This window comes from Buteo buteo, chromosome 8 (assembly GCF_964188355.1).
Source record: "Buteo buteo chromosome 8, bButBut1.hap1.1, whole genome shotgun sequence".
Lineage (NCBI taxonomy): Eukaryota > Metazoa > Chordata > Aves > Accipitriformes > Accipitridae > Buteo > Buteo buteo.
The window spans coordinates 34,565,526-34,586,814 of NC_134178.1; positions in this window are offsets into that span (position 1 = coordinate 34,565,526).

Below are 21,289 nucleotides of genomic sequence, written 5' to 3' on the forward strand. Positions count from 1 at the left end.
CATCCCTCCGGGTTGGACCTGGTACCACCTCAGCGTGGTAGCTGCTTTTGAACTGCTCCCAAGCCTACGCCTGTAGGTCCGGGATTGTTCTCACAACTCACCCGCAAAGCCCACATCTGAGAGAAACCGCTTCGGTCTTCTGTTGTGATGTCACTTTCTACAGGTACAAATCCAAGCTAAAAAAAAAAAAAAAAGAAAAAAAAAGCTGTAGGAAAGATTGATGGAAAAGAGCTGGTAAGAAAAGCTCATGGAAAAGATAATACATGCTACAAGCGATTATGCTTAAAGTCTCAATGTCACCATTCACTCCTTCACTGGTTGGTTGTAAGAAAACAAAGAGCGGACATTAGAAATATCCGTGCAACTTTTTCCAAGATAACAATGTGATTACCAGGTGAAAATTTTATTAAAAAAAAAAAAGGTGAAGGAGATAGAAGAAGGAAGGGGAGAACAAATTAAGATCTGTACAGTAAACAACAGATTGTGAATTCCCAAGTCTGCCTCAAGACAGTACGCATGCGCGCACGCACATACACACACACATACATATTTTGGGTTAGTTTCACCATCCGTACCTCAAGGTGTATTTTCCAGCCTTCTTTTCTCCTCATGAGGGTTAGAAATGCACCTCTTTGTAACAAACAAAAGATCAGATTTTCATATCGTATTGTGGACAGCTGTTAGAGAGTTTCACAACAAGGGGCAACACGGATAATACAGCCAAACACTAAAGTTGAACTCTGCAGAATTTTTTTCTCCAGATTGGAGAAACATTACTTTAAGCAAATACTTTGAGGCTACTCATAGCAAACACTTTCTGAATTCATAAATATCTTAGCACCAGAGAACTCGTCTCATCCAGGAAGAAAAGAATATTAAACAACACAATCCATATCACACAAATTTTTAGTATCAAACCTTTACAAAGGACACCTCTCAAGCTAAAAATGAATAGCAGAAGTATTTAGAAAAATTTGAAATAAAGAACATGTTTTAGAAAACTCTAGGTTCTGGGAACAATTCTCAGAATGAAAGGTAAAATTCAATACAAATTCTTCACTAAGTTTTTTCCTCTGTGAAACATAACCTGGAATGTATTGTGTTAGTTTTGTGCAAATTGCACGTTTACTCTATTAAGAGTAATTTTGTGTGAGCTTAAAGGGCACCTTTGAAGAAAGAAAATAGCCTCTGGTGGCATCTCTACATAACCAGAGTGCACATGGTAGTATCTTTGCCCTAGCGTCCATAAAATCATTCTAGAGAAACACATAACCATGATTTATGATTTTCTGCCAACCTTGGACTTTAATTTCTTTAATATATTGAAGATCAAAATCCTTACTAAACACAAATTTTATCTCTTACATTTTTCTTTTGTAAACGGGGAAGTGACACATTCTGTGATTGCATAATGGAAAAAAGAAATCATAACACATGGGCAGAATGCTCCAGATCTCATGTTTGCATACTAAATAGGAAAACAACTTTCTGCCTAATGAAAAAATGTTACAGATTATTAGGAACAGCCACAGAAGTAATCAATCAATTTATCCAATGGACTGGGCCACAGTCTGCTTCCAAGAAGGCTTTTTAATGTTTATGGCTCTTGAGGTTGCATTGTTTAATTAATTGAATGACATGAATCTTCTAATCTTAGAGATTTAAAGATAAAATATTTTCGTTAAAAACAAACAAAAAGAATTAATGATAGGTTCACTACTCATAAAGAAAGGTGGCCGGACAATCCCCCATTTATTCGGGGAGGAGGCAACGTGCACAGCAGAACAATGCTCCCCATCGGTAGATGCCTCGCCTGCGACTCGATGGGATTGTTCGGAGGCGTGAGAACATTTCCTCCTCAACTTCTGGTACTTATTTATGAAGGTTCTTGTTTGTGATGGTGATATCCCCCTCTCACCCCCCTTGCTTCAGGGAAACCTGGACTGACACAACGTTTCCACATAAATCATACCAGAGGCAGCTTTTCAAAGTCGTTCAGCCATCATTTAGGCCTCCAAATAAGTGCTTGGGTATATATCTGCATATCTTTTCAGATTAACTGTTTAAGTGTTGACCTCAAAATATCAAAAATGGAAGCGTTGCTGCTTGAATTCATCATAAGGCAGCAGTACACTGTGGGCCAGTCTTGGAAGTGGCGACCAAGGAGGAAGAACCCTCCTATGAGCCACCAAGTAAGTAGATTTACTGGTTTTAAGTATGCTTTGGGAGAGATTTTATAACATAGCCCAAAGGTCTCTTAATGTGCAACGTTGCCCTGAAAACGCAAGCAGATGAGAAAATGCAGGATGAGGAGGAATAAGACAGGATGCAACAGAAACAAACGGTAAGTGAAGTGTGAAAAGTTACTTTAAATAAGTCAGTTATTTAGAACTAAGCTATGGCTCTTTCTAATCAATACTTACACAATAATTACGTGAAAATCCAGAAAAATAGATTAACTAGACAGCATAAGAAATTCAGCTTTGAGCAGCAACATAGCTGCAATTGTAATTATGAAGCGACTGCACACCAATTCCATAATGAAAAAAAGCATGACTTATTATGGAGATAGAATACAGTAGAAAAGCATGCAAAATGCAAATGCAGTTTAGTTGCAAATTTTCCCCATAAAGGCTGAATCATTTGTTAAGTATGCAATAAAAAGGTGACACTCCAAGCACTTAGACTGAATTTACCTATCTGTAAACAAAAATCTATAGAAGCCATAAAAGAAAAGCTTCACTAGCATTACTGCCAGTTTTCAGCAAAAAGCAACATTTATGTGCAGGAGAGAGTATTACTATGTCATGAAAAAGCTTGCCAGATTTCAGCTTGGACTGAGCATTTACAGTAGAAATCTACAAATCCTGTAAAACCAGACTGCATTACAGAGATATTGGCAGACCTCCAGTGAGGTGTATAATGGCAAATTTGATTAGTTTATTGTTTCTTGCAGATCACAATGAACATTCAAAAAAATTTCTGTTGGAAAAAAAAAAAAGATACCACGAAATGAAATTATTCTCATGTATTTCAACTGACTTTTTTTTTTTCCCCAGAAGATACTGTCAGGCAATATTGGACAATAAATAGACAGACAGATTTAAAAATAAATGTCGCAGTCCTTCTAATACTGGGGATCAGGATACAATTTAGGGAATGCACTTGGAGAGTACGCAGACATATTTCTGTGATCTGGCTGAGCTGGATTGGAAGTATTCCCTTGCCTTTGCAGAGCCAAGCTTGCACATTGACAGCAAAATAGGTCGTCTATTTTTGCAAACCAAAAAACTAACTGTAGAAATAGTTATTGTAAATGCTAAATTTAAATAACATAATGCAAATAATTTGAGGAGTCAGTGTTCACAACATGCGGAAACTCCTTAACAGTTTCATTTCCACAGTGAACTTTTTGCGTTTGAAAATTGATTTGGTATCTTATTGTATACTTTTTAGCTATAGTAAAGAATACCTGAGATCCCATATATAAATTTGGTCCTTTTATATTTTGTGAGCATTCGTTGTTTTTTCTCAAATCCTCTCACCTCCTCCCTTGTAGTCAAAGATGGGTTTTCTCCTCCTTACCCTCTTGGAATTGGCACCATGAGTTTTATTCACGGTCCAAGGAAGCATGTGGGGATGGAATAAGATTGGTAAAAAGCCATAAAGTAGCATTATCTTAGAAGCCTCAACTTCACACCTAGCACAAAGATATGAAATCATTTCACACCTTTGCTCAGAATAGCAAAATATATATTTGATTGCATGGTATAGATATAGTTAGTACTTCCCAACTAAATGCCTCCCACCAAGAAGAAAATGAGAACTCAAAAGGTGACAACCTTTTTCAAAAGACTTGTTCCCAACTCTAATGACTCTAATGGAGACAAGGGGTTCCTATTTGCTTCAAAAACTGCTTAGTCTGGGTCTTTGGGGAGACGTTAATTAATCTGGAAACCGAGAACAACATCATACATGATGGTTAAGAGCTATGTAAGTTCAGAACAAATCCTTGTCAAGGTACACAGGTCTTCAGAAGTTCCTTCATGGAAGTAAATGTACATGCCCAGCTTTGACCCAAATTTCTGAGCCTCCTATCAAAACACAGCAAGAGTAAGAGCATAAAAGTCAAGGGAACCTCCAAATCCCAGCCCTCTGAACCAGACTTGCCCTCAGCTGCAGTCAGCAACATTTGGGTGCCGAACGAATGGTCAGCAGTCTCACCTGTATTGCTGAATGCCTTCAACTTCTGCCACAGGGTGTGAAACATCCCCATCCTCCTGACCCATCATCCCAGCTGACCCTGCGCCTGCTGGGAACGTCTTAAGTCTTCCAGTGTTTTCTTCTCGATTATAATGAGTTCATCACTTTGCCAGAACGGATGAGGTAGCTTTTAATTAATCCTCTATAGCGGCTCGGGCAATGACGAATTGCCGTTTCTGCAAAAGACTAAGCTAACATTATCTAAATATTATTCTTTATAATATTGTTGTTATAATTATTATACAACACATGCAATAAATAATTATATGTCATTAGTATTCTCCCAGCCTAAGAGGAAATAAAAGACCCATAGCAGGACAGTCTGTCCACCTTGGGTCAAGCAATTCTTGTCCATTAAACAGGATATTTTGCTGATATGCTGACCTCCCCAATCCTGTAGCCAGCTGCAGCTCTGTAGTGAAGGATAGAGCTCCTCAACGTTTCTAAATCAGAAGGCCTGCCAAAAAGGGTTGTAAATGCAAACATGTCATATTCTGTGCTGGAGATGTGCTATCTATGTCAGGAAAATGTTTTACAAAGATTTCTTGTTTTCTCGAACATGAGAAAACTGGTATTTCCCACTGCAACACCAGAGTTGGTTTATCTGAACTAAAGTTTCAATCTTTAAAACACCTTTATTCATCAGTGTTATTTTTCATGATACAGATGGTCCAAGACTTAATGGGACTGTTAGCTTAAGCATTTGCATAAATAGCTTCGCTCATTTTTTTGGACTCTTCCATGTCACCAAAACATGGAATAATGTGTATGTTACATTTACAGTACCAGAAATAGAGAATGCCTCTGTTTATTTCCTAGTCATTTGTATTACCAAACTAAAGAAAGGCCACCAAGAAAAGGTATACCAACGTTGAAATGAGTCATCTCTCTGAAGGCTTTAATGAGAGAAGTAAACCACCCAGTATTCACTCATTTCACTCAGATGCCTTCTGCATCAGCTTTGGACCTGGGAAGTAACAGCAGGACAAATAGAAAGATGTGACAACTAAATAATTTGGACAATATGGTTGGCGAAATTTGTTACAAATAGCTGCAAGATTTTCCTAAATGAATGCAATGTTCTAGCTCAAAAAGCAGCTGTAGAAAACATATACAGAAAAGGGACCAGAATAAAACAAAAAAAAATATTGGAAAAGCTGGGGGCAATTAGTGGAAAATAGTCCACATTCAGTTTCTAAGCTGAACTGATACTAACATCATGCCAAGCTGCAAAACTAAAAATCCCCAAACCACTAGAATCAAAGAGTATTTCTTGAGAAAAGAAAAGAGGACGCTCATCAAAAATGACATAAAATGAGAGCCTTACATAGAGAATGAAAGAAGGAGATGCTCTGCAGAGGGTCTGTGAAAAAAATTCAGGGGACTTGCCAAATCTGCGGAGGGGAAGGTTTTATTGAAACACAATATATGCAAACAGTGTACTCTGCTGGTTTTATGGATATGCTTCCTCTGATGTGATTTTTTTAAAATAATACTTTGCTTTAAGGCGGCAGTTGGGTGACTTATTACCGTTGCCCCGAAGAAAAAAAAACCTGCAGTATATGCAGAAGTAAGAGCTGCTGAGGTAAATCACGGGAAGCTGGAGGAGGACTGTAACCTCTGTCCCTGCTTAAGAATGGAGAACCATGCAAACACCTCCAGAGAAATGCAAAAGCCCCAGATCTGTGACCCGGGGGGGACAACTTTCATTCAAAGACAAAAGATAGGGTCAGATCATTTACAGTACAGGTCCTGATTGTTGGGTTGTTTGGTTTTGTTTGTTTGTTTGTTTTTAATTAGAATTGCAAATTTTAACATTACTAATTTCTAAAGAATCTGCTGTTCTATAAATTTCAGATCAATATATGCTGGGGCACCTGCCCTTCAGCTTTCCTGAAGAAAACAGAAAGATGCTCGTGAGTTCTGGAACAATCAAGGCAACATTTTCTATTATTTCATATAGTGTCAAATGTTCTGTCTAGAATTAAATAACCAAGCCACGTTGATTTTGCCGAGTCTTTTTGATGAAGTAATCTGCACTAGATTTGTCAGATAAGCAAATATATTTATAATCCGGTCACATATGTTTTCTTATTTCATTTTAGACTTTTTGCAAAGGAGATAAATAGGTTTCTTGGAGGCTTTAGAAGTTTAATCTTATGACCTCCAAGCTTTTACAAGAGAAAACAAAAAGTTGCTTACTAAAATATTAGAAAGAGTATTCCATTTTTAAAAGATGTTATTATTTGCCCTGGAGTTGTAATGGAGCTATGCCACACCTACTTAGAGAACAGGGCCAAACAGTGCTCTCAGTTACAGCAGTTTAAGTCCTTGGAGGCCTTTATTACTAGGAAAATGGAGTAAGATTTCAGTAAAATCAATTTTTAAAAGCACTAGGAGTTTGCTGTTGACCTCAGTTACAGCAATCTCTGCAGCTTTGCAAAAACATGCTCTCTCTCTTAAATCTGACTGACGCCATTGATGAATTGTGCTGTAAAATTTACTGCTTCAATCCCTTAACACACAGAAGCTGCTGCTTATGTTTCTGGACGATGAAGTAACCTGTGAAAAGAAAGAATATTTCAGGCAAGTGAGCAGTCTTTCCAAACTAACTGTAGAAATGCATGCACAGAAATACAGGCATCTTGCTCTTGTGTCTTGCATCTCTCCTCAACTCCTTTAGCATTAGATTAACCCACAGTAGCACCAGAGATTTTAGTCTTAAAGGTAGCACTGAACCAGATTGTCCCCAGGTCTATACCCTCACAAACTATTAAGCAAGTAAAAAAAAACCAAACCGCAAAATAAGTTCGTTCGTTCTGATGCAACTGGAGACCAAATGACTATCATGCTGAGCAATATTGTGCTTAATTTTTATTTTTTTTTATACTCAGCTGTCAAGTGTGTACCTGTTATTTCTCTTGCTTTATATGTAGTGGTTTAGTGCTTTGGAGTTTTATTTGTGGGCTTTTTTATTGTTATTATTATTACTGTATAATGGGATCCTTGCCCATGACTATAGCATCTAGTATACCAGAGTAATTCAAGCAAGAACTATTTCACACCTTCAAACTTTCCTTGTTCTGTGCACACTCAGAGGCTTTTGGACTTTTTAACTGATACAGACTGAAATAAACCTGCGATTCGTGGTTTTCTATTGAGGTAATAATATTTCTATTTTCTCTTTTGTTTTCAGCTTTTTTTCTCCATAAAGAACTGTCCTTGGTGGCACCTCACACCACAAGAGCGAGCAGCGATACGTAAATATCTTATCCAGTACAGACGTATCAATAATGCATATCCAAACTTCCAAAGTATTTTTATTTTTTACCATGTCTCTGTTTGCCATCAAATCATCATGTGCACTCTGACCCTGCACACTTGACACGTTTTAATAGACAGAAGGAACAAAACTATCAGTTCTCCCTGGCACCATCTGGGGTTCTTTTACAGTTACTTTCTTCCTAGCTGCCTAAAGCTCCATTTGGCTTTTTTTATTTTTTTTTTTTTTCCCCTCACAACATCTCCCTGAGCTTCTTTGCTTGGCGTCAGGTTTCTTCACAACATCACCTTTCAAGCCTATACCTTTGTCACGCATTCCAGGCAGTGCTGCTTTAAAGCTCAGGAGAGGGTTTTTTTCCCTTGCTATTCTCATTCTGCTTCGAGTGCACTGCAATTACAACAGGATATGAACTATCCTCCACCATTATAGATGTGTTCAATTTTCTCTCTGTTAGTAGAAGTCTTTTCCCATCACTTTGGCCTGACAAACGTGACATTCACACATTGATTGTATATGTCTGCTTTACACAGCATAGCTAATGACTTTCCCTTATCCTGACTTGAATTTTAGATTAGTTTTTCTACTGCTGAGTATTCCATTTCATCAATAATTGCAGAACAATTATCTCATTTGTGATTTTTTTTTCCCCAAATGCTGAACAAATCTGTGAATTTTATGGTATGTGATGCAGCAAATGTAAGGTTTTAAACTAATACTTCATTCTAGAGACTTGCCTCACTGTGTCTATCAGCCCGCAGACACCCCAATGACTTCTGCAGGGCTGCCTATTCTCAAAAGGGAATACAGGTCACCTTATGCATTGCCAACTACTAAGTTTTCTCTGAAAGTAGTTATGTGGTTCTGTGACACTAAATGTTACAAAATTTGAGGCTTAATCTTAAAAGCCAAGATGGAAAATAGATTTCTATCATAAAACCTCGTCACTGTCTCACCTGATTCTTCCATCACTTGCCTTAATACAAAATGCTTTATAAATCACACTGTTTTCTAGAGGCAAAGGCCAATCATATCACAGAAGATTTTCCTTTTATCTCATGGGTATCTCAAACATCATCTCTTCTGCCAGCTGCTATTTTGGGCAATGAATCATGGGTGCCATTTACTGTATCACACAGCTCTTCATTTTGGACTTTCCATCTTGAGTGTAAATATCAAGTCTCACTTGAACTCACTTGTCCATTTCTGCCTTTTTAAATTAATTTTTTATAGGCTCTGAAATGAAAAAGAAAATAGTGGTACTACCGATCCGATTTCAGATATCAAAGAAAGATGGGATGGAAAGTTCTTTTTCCTGATCTATAGTCTCCTTTCCTTTCCACACACTGAAAAACTAGCATAATTTCTTCCCACTAAAGAATACTGTGAGGCCCTGAACATTAAGGGATGCAAAGATGTCTTTGACCTATGTGTCTCATTTCTGGACCATATACTCCTTAGCCTGAACAGATAATCTGAGTTAGGAAATGAATATGTGCAAATAAATTTGTGATAAAAAGCTAAATCTCTTCTTTTTGTATCTGATTGGAAGAACTAACTAACTAAAGAAGACTTAGTGCAGGTATTTACCAAGAACTGTAATATTTAAAGTTTTTCCTAAAGAAGCGTATAATGTCAAATTCAAGGCATGTGATGTTGAATTTGAAGCCAGGAGTATGACCTCAGTGTTTCAAACTCAGGAGACATGTTGGTGGTTTAGACTGTCAGTTTCTGAATTTCAGAAGCCTTGTGGTTTTGCTTAATATATCTTCCAGTGCATTAAATTTTCTGTGCATTCAAATAAAAGTAGATTAATAACTAGAATATTTAAATCCTCACTGCTCCCCAGTCCTCCTGAAATTTAAAAGAAGAATCTAGTCAATCTACCAAAACTTAGTTCACTTTCATCTTTTTACAAACAGGAACAAAAAAAAACCCAACAAAAACCAACAGTGAAAGACTGAGGCAACTGTAATTCACTGGGCATTTTTCTACTTTGTGGTTAATAGAAAAATGAGCATAGAGGCAATCTGACAGAAGATTTTCCTTGTGTAACATAAAATAGGGGAGTAAAGAGATACAACTGAGAGAAATCAGGGCTGTTGTCTCTCAATATGCATTTTGAGAATTGTAGTCTTTGTAATTTAAGGTAACTATTTCAATATTGAAGACAAAACTTATTTTCCCAAAGCATTTCATGGGTCAAAAAGATGAACGTATCTCCATCAGAAGCAAGGAAGTGGCTACAAATCCACTACAAAAGTTAAGGGCATGTTGGAATGAGGAAGGCTTAAAATAGGTCTCCTATGAAATATGACTATATTTCATATTTATCTCCAGCAGAGCTTGTAGACTGATACAAACATCTATGTGTTGTTTCTGTGTCTCACTCAGTTTTATTGTAGATCAATCATGGAATACTCCTCATGCATAAATATATTCCTGCCAGTGCTTTAGATATAGATTTTTCCATTATTATTTTTCAATTCCTTCTTGTGCTACCTTTATACAGTCCTAGTCCTTTTCACTGTGCTCCCAGGAATTAAATTGGTGCTGTCAGTTTTCCTTATTTCACAGAAAGGAATAACTGCCTTTCATAACATTTTTATCATTTCACCCCATCTCCCCATCAACACGTCCCTACATGTACAAACATGAATATAAACAGCATATACAATTACCCTATCCTTTTTTTTTCCATTATAACAGTGCCTGGAGATACCAGCCAAGAACAACGTCCTTTAGAGCCATGATCTATGAGAATACAGTCCTCAGCCATAAAGTCCTTGGTATCAACCCAATAAGATATGCAAGGTGCAGACAAGAAATTAAAGAGAAACAAAACCACAAGCATTTGTTCATTGCTCGCGTGCAGATAGAAACTGCACGTAAAATCCATTCTCTGCCTCTTTCAGTCCAAACTGTTACTAGGCCTTTCACCCTTACTGAGAACAACCCTAAGCAGTTAAAACACTAGTTAATCTCAGAAGCTCAAGTTAAGAACATTTCAGAGAAAAAAAAAAATGTTAGCATAGACAATATTAAAAGGGAATGATACCACTTTGATAATGCCTCAGAACAAAGAAATAAAGACCAAAGCTTTGATAGCTATCTATAGCAGCGTTTTGTAGGGTTCTCCATTTAAGCAGGGGAGGACCTGGGGAGAAGGTACTACTTACTGGGCAGTGAATATCAACTTTCAGGTGACGACTACCAATCAAAGAAATAAAGCTTTGAAATTTTAGTTGGAAACAATACTACTTGTATCTAAGCTATTACTACTTTAAGAGGGGCAAAGAGGGGAAAAAACAGCTTGATGTACAGGAGATTTTTACTGCTCACTCCAAACTGATGTCTTGCACTAGCAAATAACGTTTGCAGCTCTCGGCAGAATTGCAAATACTTGCAGAAGTGGATTTGCAAGAAAGATTAAATATGGAACTGGCTGTTCCTGTGCTATTATCCAATTCACTCTATTGCTGCTCTTACGTATCCTTGAATGTTTTCTGAAAATCATGAGGTCTCATCCAATATGATGTTTAAAGATCACATTTGGGGAGCCTGGTTCTTGGCATAATCACAGCAGTTTTGCAAGGCCCCTGCATAAGGTTGCCTGAAACAGATAGAGCCAGGTAGGTTGCTGGGCTGAGCACCTCAGCAGCCTGAAATGCCTGTTAATTCTTTCAACAGCCACGAGGAGGCCAAGAAGAGTGCACAGACAATAACGCACTTGCTACGGGTGCTGGCACAAGCTTAGGCACAACGTGTCCAGCTTCAGCAGGTCCAAACGAGCAATCCTTCAAGTGTGCTACGCACACGCCAAGCTCCCCGAGCCACCGCAGCACCCAGCTGCCTTAGGAAAATCAATGCAAAGCTTAAGCTACTCTTCCATTAATAGTTAAACACTACGAAATAAGGACCTGTGCTGCAGCGTGCTGTGCATGGGATTTTTACGTTGCTGTAAACTTTGAGACGCAGCTGTTAGGGACTTGGAAAGCATGATTTAGACAAATTTTGTAATACAGAAGAATTGTTCTGAAAAAGAACAGGAAAGAGCCCTCACTGAAAAAAAGGAAAGTCCAGGAGAAACTTGATCAGAGAAAAGAAGCAACAACAAAAAAAAAAAAAAGGGGAAATGGAATACCAAACTGAAACAACAACAGGTATGGGATTCTTTCTGTCAGTACTCCTGCACCTTCCCTGTTCACTTTTTGGTGGGTGACTTCAGCTGTCATTCTTGCATGAAAGGCTGTAACAGAAATAGCCAATTTAGTAAATCTGAGGCAAACTAGTGTCATGCGGAAACCATCTCTCCTGGAAAAATTAACAAATGTACTTTTAATGGTGAAGCGTGGGTAGTCAGGGAGATTTCACAGCTGTAGCAAAGAGGACTGGAATTTCAGCCAGTCATTACAACTCAAATCCATCAGAAAGCAGCCAGCTAACTCCGAGGAGACAGCTCCGGTCTGTTGACACCCATTTTTCAGAGAACTGAACACCTGCATCTCCATCAAATTTGCACTAGTGAACACTAGTCAATACTACGAAGGTAATACCCAAAGAAACTTGACCGGGGAGGCTCCGTGACCATTCATTCAATCCTCTGCCCTCCAGTCCTATCAACTGGTCTGCCTGTAGCGGTAGCGTAGGGCGCAGCTGAGCCCGACCCTGTGCTTCTCCGCAGGCCACTGAGAGCTGGGGACACGGCTGAGGGATGTCCTCCAGCCCCAAAAGCATGGGAGATGCTCCACAAGAACATACCGCTGGACTTTGAGCTGGCTGGACGGCTGAGCTGAGCCCATAGTCTTCCTTAATACCACGTCCGTCCTTAACGCCAAATCCTTTATCTGCATTTCTGCCGTTCCATGAACGGCACTCGTACTCTTTAGGGAAGGGTGTACCTAGAAGTAAACTGCAGTGACAGGACACCTTGTGGGGCTGCGGAGTTGCCAAATCTCCGTTTCGGGTGACTGCTTCTGCACAGCTTCAAATGCTCTTTTAATGGGCAGCTTGAGAAAACAAGAACAACCATCGACAGACAATCTCAGACTATACAGATTCGCTGAATGAATGCCATACTGAGTCAATACTTCAACTGTTTACCTTGAGAAGATGAAAATCAGATGAAACTCCTGAGGTTTTTGGCAGGTGGAACAATTTTCCCCACAAGGAACGAGTACAGTGAGTTTGAATATGTATTCCTGAAATACAACAAAGGTACTCAATTAATTTTGGAAAGTCAGTATCAATTTCTAAACTTCCATTGAGATACCATAAATAATGCTTTGCAAGCTTATTAATTTAATAGCTCTGATATTCATTCTGTTTCATCATGTGTTTCCTAGGCTTTTATTCATTTTGATTTGTTTTTTCCTCCTCAAATATTATTTTAAATAGCTTTCATGAAAGTGCTGCATAATAAATGTACCCTTTTGTTCTTATTCAAGGAAGCTCAGCAAAAGCATAACAAATAATAAAGCTGATAAAAGGATACATGAAGTGCATACCAAAATCCAGGAGGTTTATTCTGATATCAGCACCACTTAAATTCAAGCCAAGACACGTATCTCATCAGGCAGCATCTTACCAAGTTGTTGGGCAATGGATTCAAGCCAGCATCAGAGCCCAGTAAGTAGTGGAATTCTGTTTTTACCCTCATCGACCCCTCCTGACTGTAAGTGTGCAATATAGTATTGTGTTATTTAGCCATCCAGCTCAGACAGGTAAGAGGGCCATTTTATGGCTTTCAACTTTGCTGGGTGAGCTAGAATTAAAATTAGTTGTTAACAAGAAAACAGAATACGTAATGATCATGGTAGAGTCTAAAATAAATTATGACATTTATGCTCACACACCTATATTTTGGAGAGTGATTGTGACTGAACAAGGCAATTATCTTTAATTAGGGGGGGCTAGGGTCATTCCATTAATTATGTCCATCACAGCTGGTTAACAATATTGATTAACAAGATAAGAAGCAGAATAAGCCATTCATCCCTGAATGGGGTTTTTATAGATTTTGTCGTGAATTCCTACAATGTATTTCAAAAGGAAAATAAGAGAATTGGAGGTGCCAAAATTCCAACAAAGCAAGATTTCAAAAAGTCTCTTGTGAAAAAACATTCCTGAGTTAATCTGCTTTTGTTAATATGGAATAATTATTAAGCTAAATAAACATACAAGAGAATTCCATAAGTGTGTCTGACATACACAGGGAAAACATTCTTTGATCCATGAAGCAAAGGGACTCCAGGCCCAAAATTTGCAGGGCTGAAGATAAAGACATATTAAAATCTGGTTGACTGCAAGTGATTAAGCAGAATGCAGATTTGCCACAAGGAGTCCTAAACTAACATGGAAATTGTTGTCTAAGAATGGCTCAGGGTAATCCTTGGTTTAACTCAAAAACAGTCAGTGGAATCAAATTATGAATTATTTTGGCTTTGAGATATTATGAAAGAGAAATATAGACATACATATGTTCCCTCTTCCTCACTCCCAGACATACTTGCTCCTCCACATGTTTTGCAATAGACAAGTTCTCAATCCGTGAGATGTCCTATGATGTCCTACTATTTTTGAAATAAATGTCAGGTTTTTTCCCTGCTTTTTTCTTTTCCTGTGTTTTTTTTTTTTTTAATCTATATCCTCTCACAACATAGGGATTGATTCCCAAGTTTGGTGGCAAGCAACCAAGCGGATATCAAACATACGTGGTGCTTCTGAAGTCCCAGAGCCAAACTGCAAATTGGAAACACACTCCTGGTTACTCCATCAACAAAAGAGATCCTTGATGTGCAATTCCACTCATCGTCCCTCTTAAGCCATTATCAGGCAGCTGAGATGAGACAACAATGAATGAGCATGTGCCTGATTGTTAGCATGTCAGACATACATTATTAAAAACAGTAGGGGCAAGAAGAAAGATGAGAGGGAAGGCATTTGCTTCTTTGTTCGGATGTTGGAAAGCTTATTTGGGAAGAAAGGAGTTTTAGGATGCACTGATATAGATACAAGGACTTGATGTAATGAGGGCATCCAAACCTTCTCCATGTATTTTGGATAATGAAGTTTTCAAGTATTTTCCATTTTATATTAAAGGAATACCTATGCTAAGCTCATCTGATTTAGAAACATGCTCTCTCACCTGAGATAATTATTCCTATATCTTGATATTGCATTTTTTTTAATATTATTTTGAGCCAAGCAACTATCCCACAATTAACACAAAAGCAAACTTATTCTGTTACTGTCTATAAAATACAAGTTCTTGGTCATGTTCAAAATCATCTTCTCACATTCACTACTTCAAAAAAAGAATGCAAAGCATAATAGTTTTTAGGATATAAAGCAATTACCAGTTGTTAACAATAATATTTAAACAATTCTCTTAATGAAAACATCTAAGAAGCATTTAACTACATTGTTCACAGCAAAAAATAAAGCTATGGTTGGGCTGAAATAACTACTGTCCTCATCTAGCAAAGAATTAGACCCTCTCAGAACACCTGCTTCAGACCAGAGATATAATAGAACAAACAAATGCTAATGGTGGGGGGAAAAAAACCTCTCTATTGGAAATACACAACTTTTTTTTTTTTGTTTCCATAATATGTTTCCTTTGGTAGACTTGGACAGATTCTTTAGGGAAGTTTACACTAGCAAACATATAAAAGTACTTTACATGTAAATGTAAAACAGCAAATCATGTGACCAAGAGAGAGGTGTGCAACTTTAAGGCAAAGTAAGCTTGTAAAGCATTTTATACGGACTTTCAGAACTTTAAAAAAAAAATAAATCAGAACGGACTTGTGTCAAACATTGATACAGTTGCGTACCAGGAAATGCTGCAAGTCAAGGTTTGGCAGTAAGTTTCCCAACATACCAATTCCTTACTTATATATGTGAGCTTCCAAAAAAAAAAAAAAATCAGTAAAATATGGACTATTATAAACATGTTGGACTGCGTATTTGTTGTAAGCACTTTAACAATGAAAATACATTTCTTTAGGATCGGTGCTCTTGACAATGATGCTGACAAAGTTTGCATGTGCCTCTGACCAAAGCACCCGAGAAGGTTCCAGAAGAGATACTTGCTAGAGACACTGCATGGTAAAGACAACTGGACAAATGAGAGTGTATCTAAATTGAACAACAGCGCTCCTAACCTTACAACATGGATATTTTGGCATCCAGCTGTATACAAATCAAATGTGTTCTACATGAAACATAAATCATCACATACCTTTGGCTTTGTAATAAAAACACAAATGGCAAAAATACAGGTGCTTTCAAGACTATTCAAATTTTAAAAGATACCATCCCAGAGTCACTTCAGTGGAATGACTCCTGCTGGTATCATAATGCTACAGGCAAGACTAGGTATTCATTTATCCCCAAACTTAAGTTCATACTAAAAAGCAGTTTCACCAGTGAAGAACTGGGATCAGAGAAACTGTGATGTCTGTGGCGACTCCTGTGCGCATCGGATGAGGCTGGAGAGAACATTGCGAGGGTTGTGGGTGCAGATGAGAAAGGGGAAACATTGCCAGAAAATTAGGAACTTTTGGAATAATTCTACGAGTTAATTGTAAAACTTGATTAAACCATGCTATTGTTTATGGATCTTACTGCTTTCAATATTACAGAGCACAAAGCAGAACTTTTGTTTTTGTATGGTTTTTTTGCTAAGCACAGAAAACACAGTTTCTAACTAGATTACTTGAATGCCACAAGATATAAACTACAGTGTAACCACAGTGTTCTTAAATTCACAGTAGATCCCCCCTTCTTTGAATTTCCCAGGGCTGAATACTCCAGTGTTGACTTCTGTGGTTGAAATCCGTAATGTGTCTCCCTTTTTATTCACTTATTTCTCCCCCTTTGCAATGCTTTTGAAAGCATCTTTCACTACTAAACCCCTGCATTCTTGTAGCTACCAAGTCTTTCATGTTTCTGTCAACAGAAAAAAGCTTTGAACAGGATCAGGCATAATTACATCAAGCTTTTTATTGTTATCACTATTTATTAAGGGACAGCAGACTTTGTAAGAGACTTTTTTTTTTTTTTAAACAGAAGTGGTACATTATATTCTAGCTATATGGCACAGGCAATTCTCTTTCTGCCCACTTTGCAGCTGTCCTGCAAAAAGTCAGATTTATAGACATGAGTGAAATTTCTTCCTTTAGATCTGTCCAACAGGGACCACGGTTTTGGCTGAAAAGTTGTGGCTCAGTAAGTACCTCTGCATCCAAAAAAGAACATTTGTGCCTTCAGCTTTATTTGCAGATATGACAGAACCTGCAGGCTGTGAAGGAAGTCTGTAAGCTTCATAGCGTGAATGCCCAAAAGTCAGGGCATTCCCGTACCAATGGGCAGGTCGCTGCCTCTGTGAAAATGGAGCTCTAAGACCCAAAGAGGAATTAGAAGCAAAACGAAAACTGGCATATTAAATAAATTCTGTAGCGTGCCAGCCCTACTACCTGTCTCATGATACTTCTTCATAGATTAAGTAATAAGCGCCTGCTTATCTGCAGTTGCCAGGCTCTTTAGTTTCCAGTTATCAGGTCCTCTGTTTCTTCTGCCTCTCCTTCATGCTCCTGCAATGTCCCTCCTGTGCTTCTTAGTGGCTGTGGCGTTCCACAAACAACACAGGCAGGTGACAGACTACGAACTGCGCTGTTCTGCACTTATTCCTCTAATCTGTTTCTAGGTAGAATAGCAGTACTGAGCTGTACTAACCTCTATATGCTGACGCAGAGTTTGTCATATTTACTTCTGGCTGCTGACATACCGCTTGGCTGTTTGCTTCCCTGTTTCATTTGGCTGCAACAAACTTTGGCAGGTGTAGGAGTTGGCTGCCTTAAGCAAACGACAGCTAGGCAGTCCCAATCCAAAGCAAGTCGCTATTACTGCAGTGTCCACCCCCTTAACAGGGCCTGAAGAGGAGAGGTGGTTACATGGAGAAAGAACTTCTATCCCTTGACTAACATGGAAATCAATGTAGTCGGCTTGCAAAGCTGCACGACTCATCTTCGGTAGGTCCCAGGCGTAGGACCATGCTGGCAGTATCTGAAATAGCAGGACCATAACAGAATTTTCTTGGGAAACCAAGCTGCACTGGGCCACCAGGAGTCCCAGCTTCTTCATAGTACCAGGAAAAGCAGGAGCTGCTTGACAAGCTTTGTGAATGCTGCCACAACTTTAAAGAATGTGACTGAGCAACCAGGTAATCAAGGCTGACCCACATACTTAAATACAAAACTGGGGTGCTAGCCCAGGGCTATCCCAAGACAGCACATGATTTGTGGGCTCTGAGAACCACAGATATAGGTGTCCTAATTCTTTGCTTTAGATCTTCACTAAGGGAAATAAGGGATTCTGGTATTCTGAAGCAGGGCCATAAACTTGGGCATCTTTTACCTAGGAACCAGCTGTAAACAAAATGATAACCAGGGATATGCTACTTCAAGTTTAATGAAGTCAGGATCCATTGTTAAAATCTGAGTCTTGCACCTACAACTATCTTTGCCAGTACATCTGAGTCAGTTGCTGCCAGCAGCAACTCAAAGGATCACATTTGTACACTGGAATACAGAATATATTTGTGGGACATAATGACCAGGTTTGGAAGAAGATTCACATGATTTATTCTCCTAGGTCTTTCAAGCAGGCGAAAGCTCAAATACACCAGGACTCTCTAAGGGAGCTGCAGTTTGTTTTTGTCACTGTTCATCAGCAAAATGACAGAACCTAGCAAATTGGCAAGAATGACAGAATATTCTGGTTGTTATGTTTAGATAATACATACTGCTTTGCAAAGAAATTGGTAAAAATATTTTGATTAAGCAGAGCCTAAATAATTTTTAACCTTCTAAACACTAATCAGGGCAGTTTCAGTATTTTCACAAGCACATCAGCTGCATTTTTGTCTATTTAAATCTGCATTTGTTGTTCTGTGCAGAACATTGGAAAGCAATTGTGCTTTCCCTCCTGCCATACACAGATGAACAAGGTACCTGTGTAACTAGGTTGATTCACAGGAAAGCCATGACCCTTGTTGTCAACACAGTGAATCCAAACGTGCCCTTAGAGCTCTATTGCCAAACACCTCCTGCCAGTATTGTGCAGCAATGAGGAATAGAATGGCCCTCACTTGCCTTTGTACACCTTGGGTTAGATCAGACACAGAAGCCAAATAAAGGCAGGGTACTCTATACCCAGTTAGGGCATTTAGTCACTTAAATGCATATTTGCATTGACCCCAAGAAGATTATATTCCTTATAGCATGGCTGACAATTACATTAGCAATTGCTAAGAGAGAAATGAGAAAACACATATGCTTAGGAGATATATAGATAACTCTGTCACAGATTTTACATGTTACAGTTAGAGTCTGACACAAAGCCTCCAAATTTATTACTCGCTCTGACTTCTTCATACAACGCTGAGAGGGAAGAGAGGTGTTAAGAATCTTTCTTGTCCCAGAATATCCTTAACCCAAATGATGCCAACAACGAAGCCTGTAAAGGATCAAAATGTCAACTTGGTCTGAGGCAGAGAAGTCAAACACCTTTTATGTGTTATGATTCCTCATTTCTTTAAAGCACATTTACAAGATTTCCTCATCAGTTTTGGACAACTGCAAGACTTGCTTTGTCACAAAACCATGGTGACACCAGCAGCTGCTGCTGAGATGTCATCTTCATCACTCCACCTCAGTCTTCTAGTTCTTAATCTTTACTTCTGTACCATTCTGAGTAACCATTTCAGAGCTTTTCTAGGACTGTGTGCAGTATTGCCAACATCACAAATCTTTAGTCACTCTTCCAAAAGTTCTACAGGCTCCTTATCTATTTTTTTAATTTTCATAAATAAGCCGGAGCTTGCAACATCTGTCTCTGGGTTTTTTACACTCTGGAAATATGCAGATGAATTTGGGGGCTTTTTTCCAGCAATATTTTTCTTTAATATGAATTTACTTCCAGAATTAAAGTAAAAAATACAAAAATAACTTGGAATTTAAGAAGAAGGTATGATAAGCAGTGAATTTTGATCATCCCTGCTGCTCAGTCAGAAGAGCATCAGCCTTGGGAGATGTAAACAGTGCTTCTTCAGCAGTGCTATTTTCTCTGTGAATCAAAATGAACCCATTTGAAAAGGTTATCAGAATGTTATGTAATTAGTATCACCGATACCGCAGGCCAACACTATCATATACAAGTCATGTAGCTTAGAAGAATGATGATCTAACAGTGCTGATGGAGGGTTCACAAGGCAGCAAGTTTAAGTCACCCAGAGCTGGTCAATAACTGTGATTTCACAGTATAAAAACTTGTGCCAATGTCAAGACACTTTGGGCGGAAGAACAGATGAGCTTTTACCGAGATGCACATTCCCATAGTAGCAATGCTTAGTATTCTGTTACAGTCAATTTAAAGCTAACTTTTAGTTGCACAGTAGTATCTTTGATGAAGATCTGCAGATGTTTTTTAGGACTTTAAGACTCCTTGAAATCAAAACAGCTCCTACATGCTTAGGTGGATCCAGGTAACCGTAAGCCCTGAGACATAGCTGGTAGGGACTTGGCAGGCATGATTAAACAAATTTTGTAAAGAAGTAGAATTGTTCTGAAGAAGAGCATAAAAAGGGAAGTCCAAGAGAAACTTACTTAGAGAAAAAGAGATACAGAAAAGGAGGGGAAAAAAAAGAAATAATGGTCTAAATAACAGCAGTGGGACTAGGACTAATCTATGGAGAAATACTACATGTGAAAGGATTCTCATAGAAATGTTTCAGAACTGTGTCTTAAGCAGGCAGTACCATCAATACTCCTAAATGATAAGTTCGAATCACTGTCTTCCCTCTTTTCTATCTCCTGTTGCCTGCAGTGAGTTAGGTATGGACAGTTCCTGCTGTCCTGAGTGAAATTACTTCACATTTGATATGATTTCTTACCCATAGATCAAATTTATGAACTTGAGCGAGCATTTTCAAATACATCCAAGAATAAGCATCTAATTCCTCATGGGACTTTTCACAGAAACTTCAGCATATGATCTTTTCAAACCACTGGATATATTCAAATCCACTTTAAAAGAGAGAAAGAAAAAAAAAAAAGCAGCAATGTTCCTATTGCTTCATTATTTCTGCAAGAAATAATCTTTCCCAGCACTGATTCCATAACCTGTGCCAGATTTAACAGTGAAGAGAGAACACAGTAAGTTTCTTTTAGAGCTGATTTCAGGCAGGCAAAACCAAATATATAAACAAACCAAACATCTAAGGTAGGTAAGAGAATGAAAATCACCCTAATTCTGCTTTCAGAGATAAAGTCTTTTTTGTGTGTGTATGTGAGCACAAAACTTATTTTGTCATTTGTTTCTCATTAGTACTAAAAGAATATGAAACTATAAATTGCAAGTACACACAAAAATTACAACCAAAGTGGGAGTCTTATTCTGGATGATGTCTCAACTTCAGAAATAAGAAATAAGAAGGTTTTGCAGAGAGGAAGATTCCGTACATACTGAATGTGATGTCTTTGTTGTTTTATTCACATTTTTCCCCTTCTGCTTTCATGAAAGAGTACTGATTTTATGATATAGTCATAACAGGCATTCTGATAGCATTTTCTTCCATCTGAAAAACCTTAAATCATGGTAAATATTGACATTCATCACCATCTTGCATGTCTTTTCTACAGAGAAGGACAGTCAACAGTTGAAGTGACTGTGATATTGAAA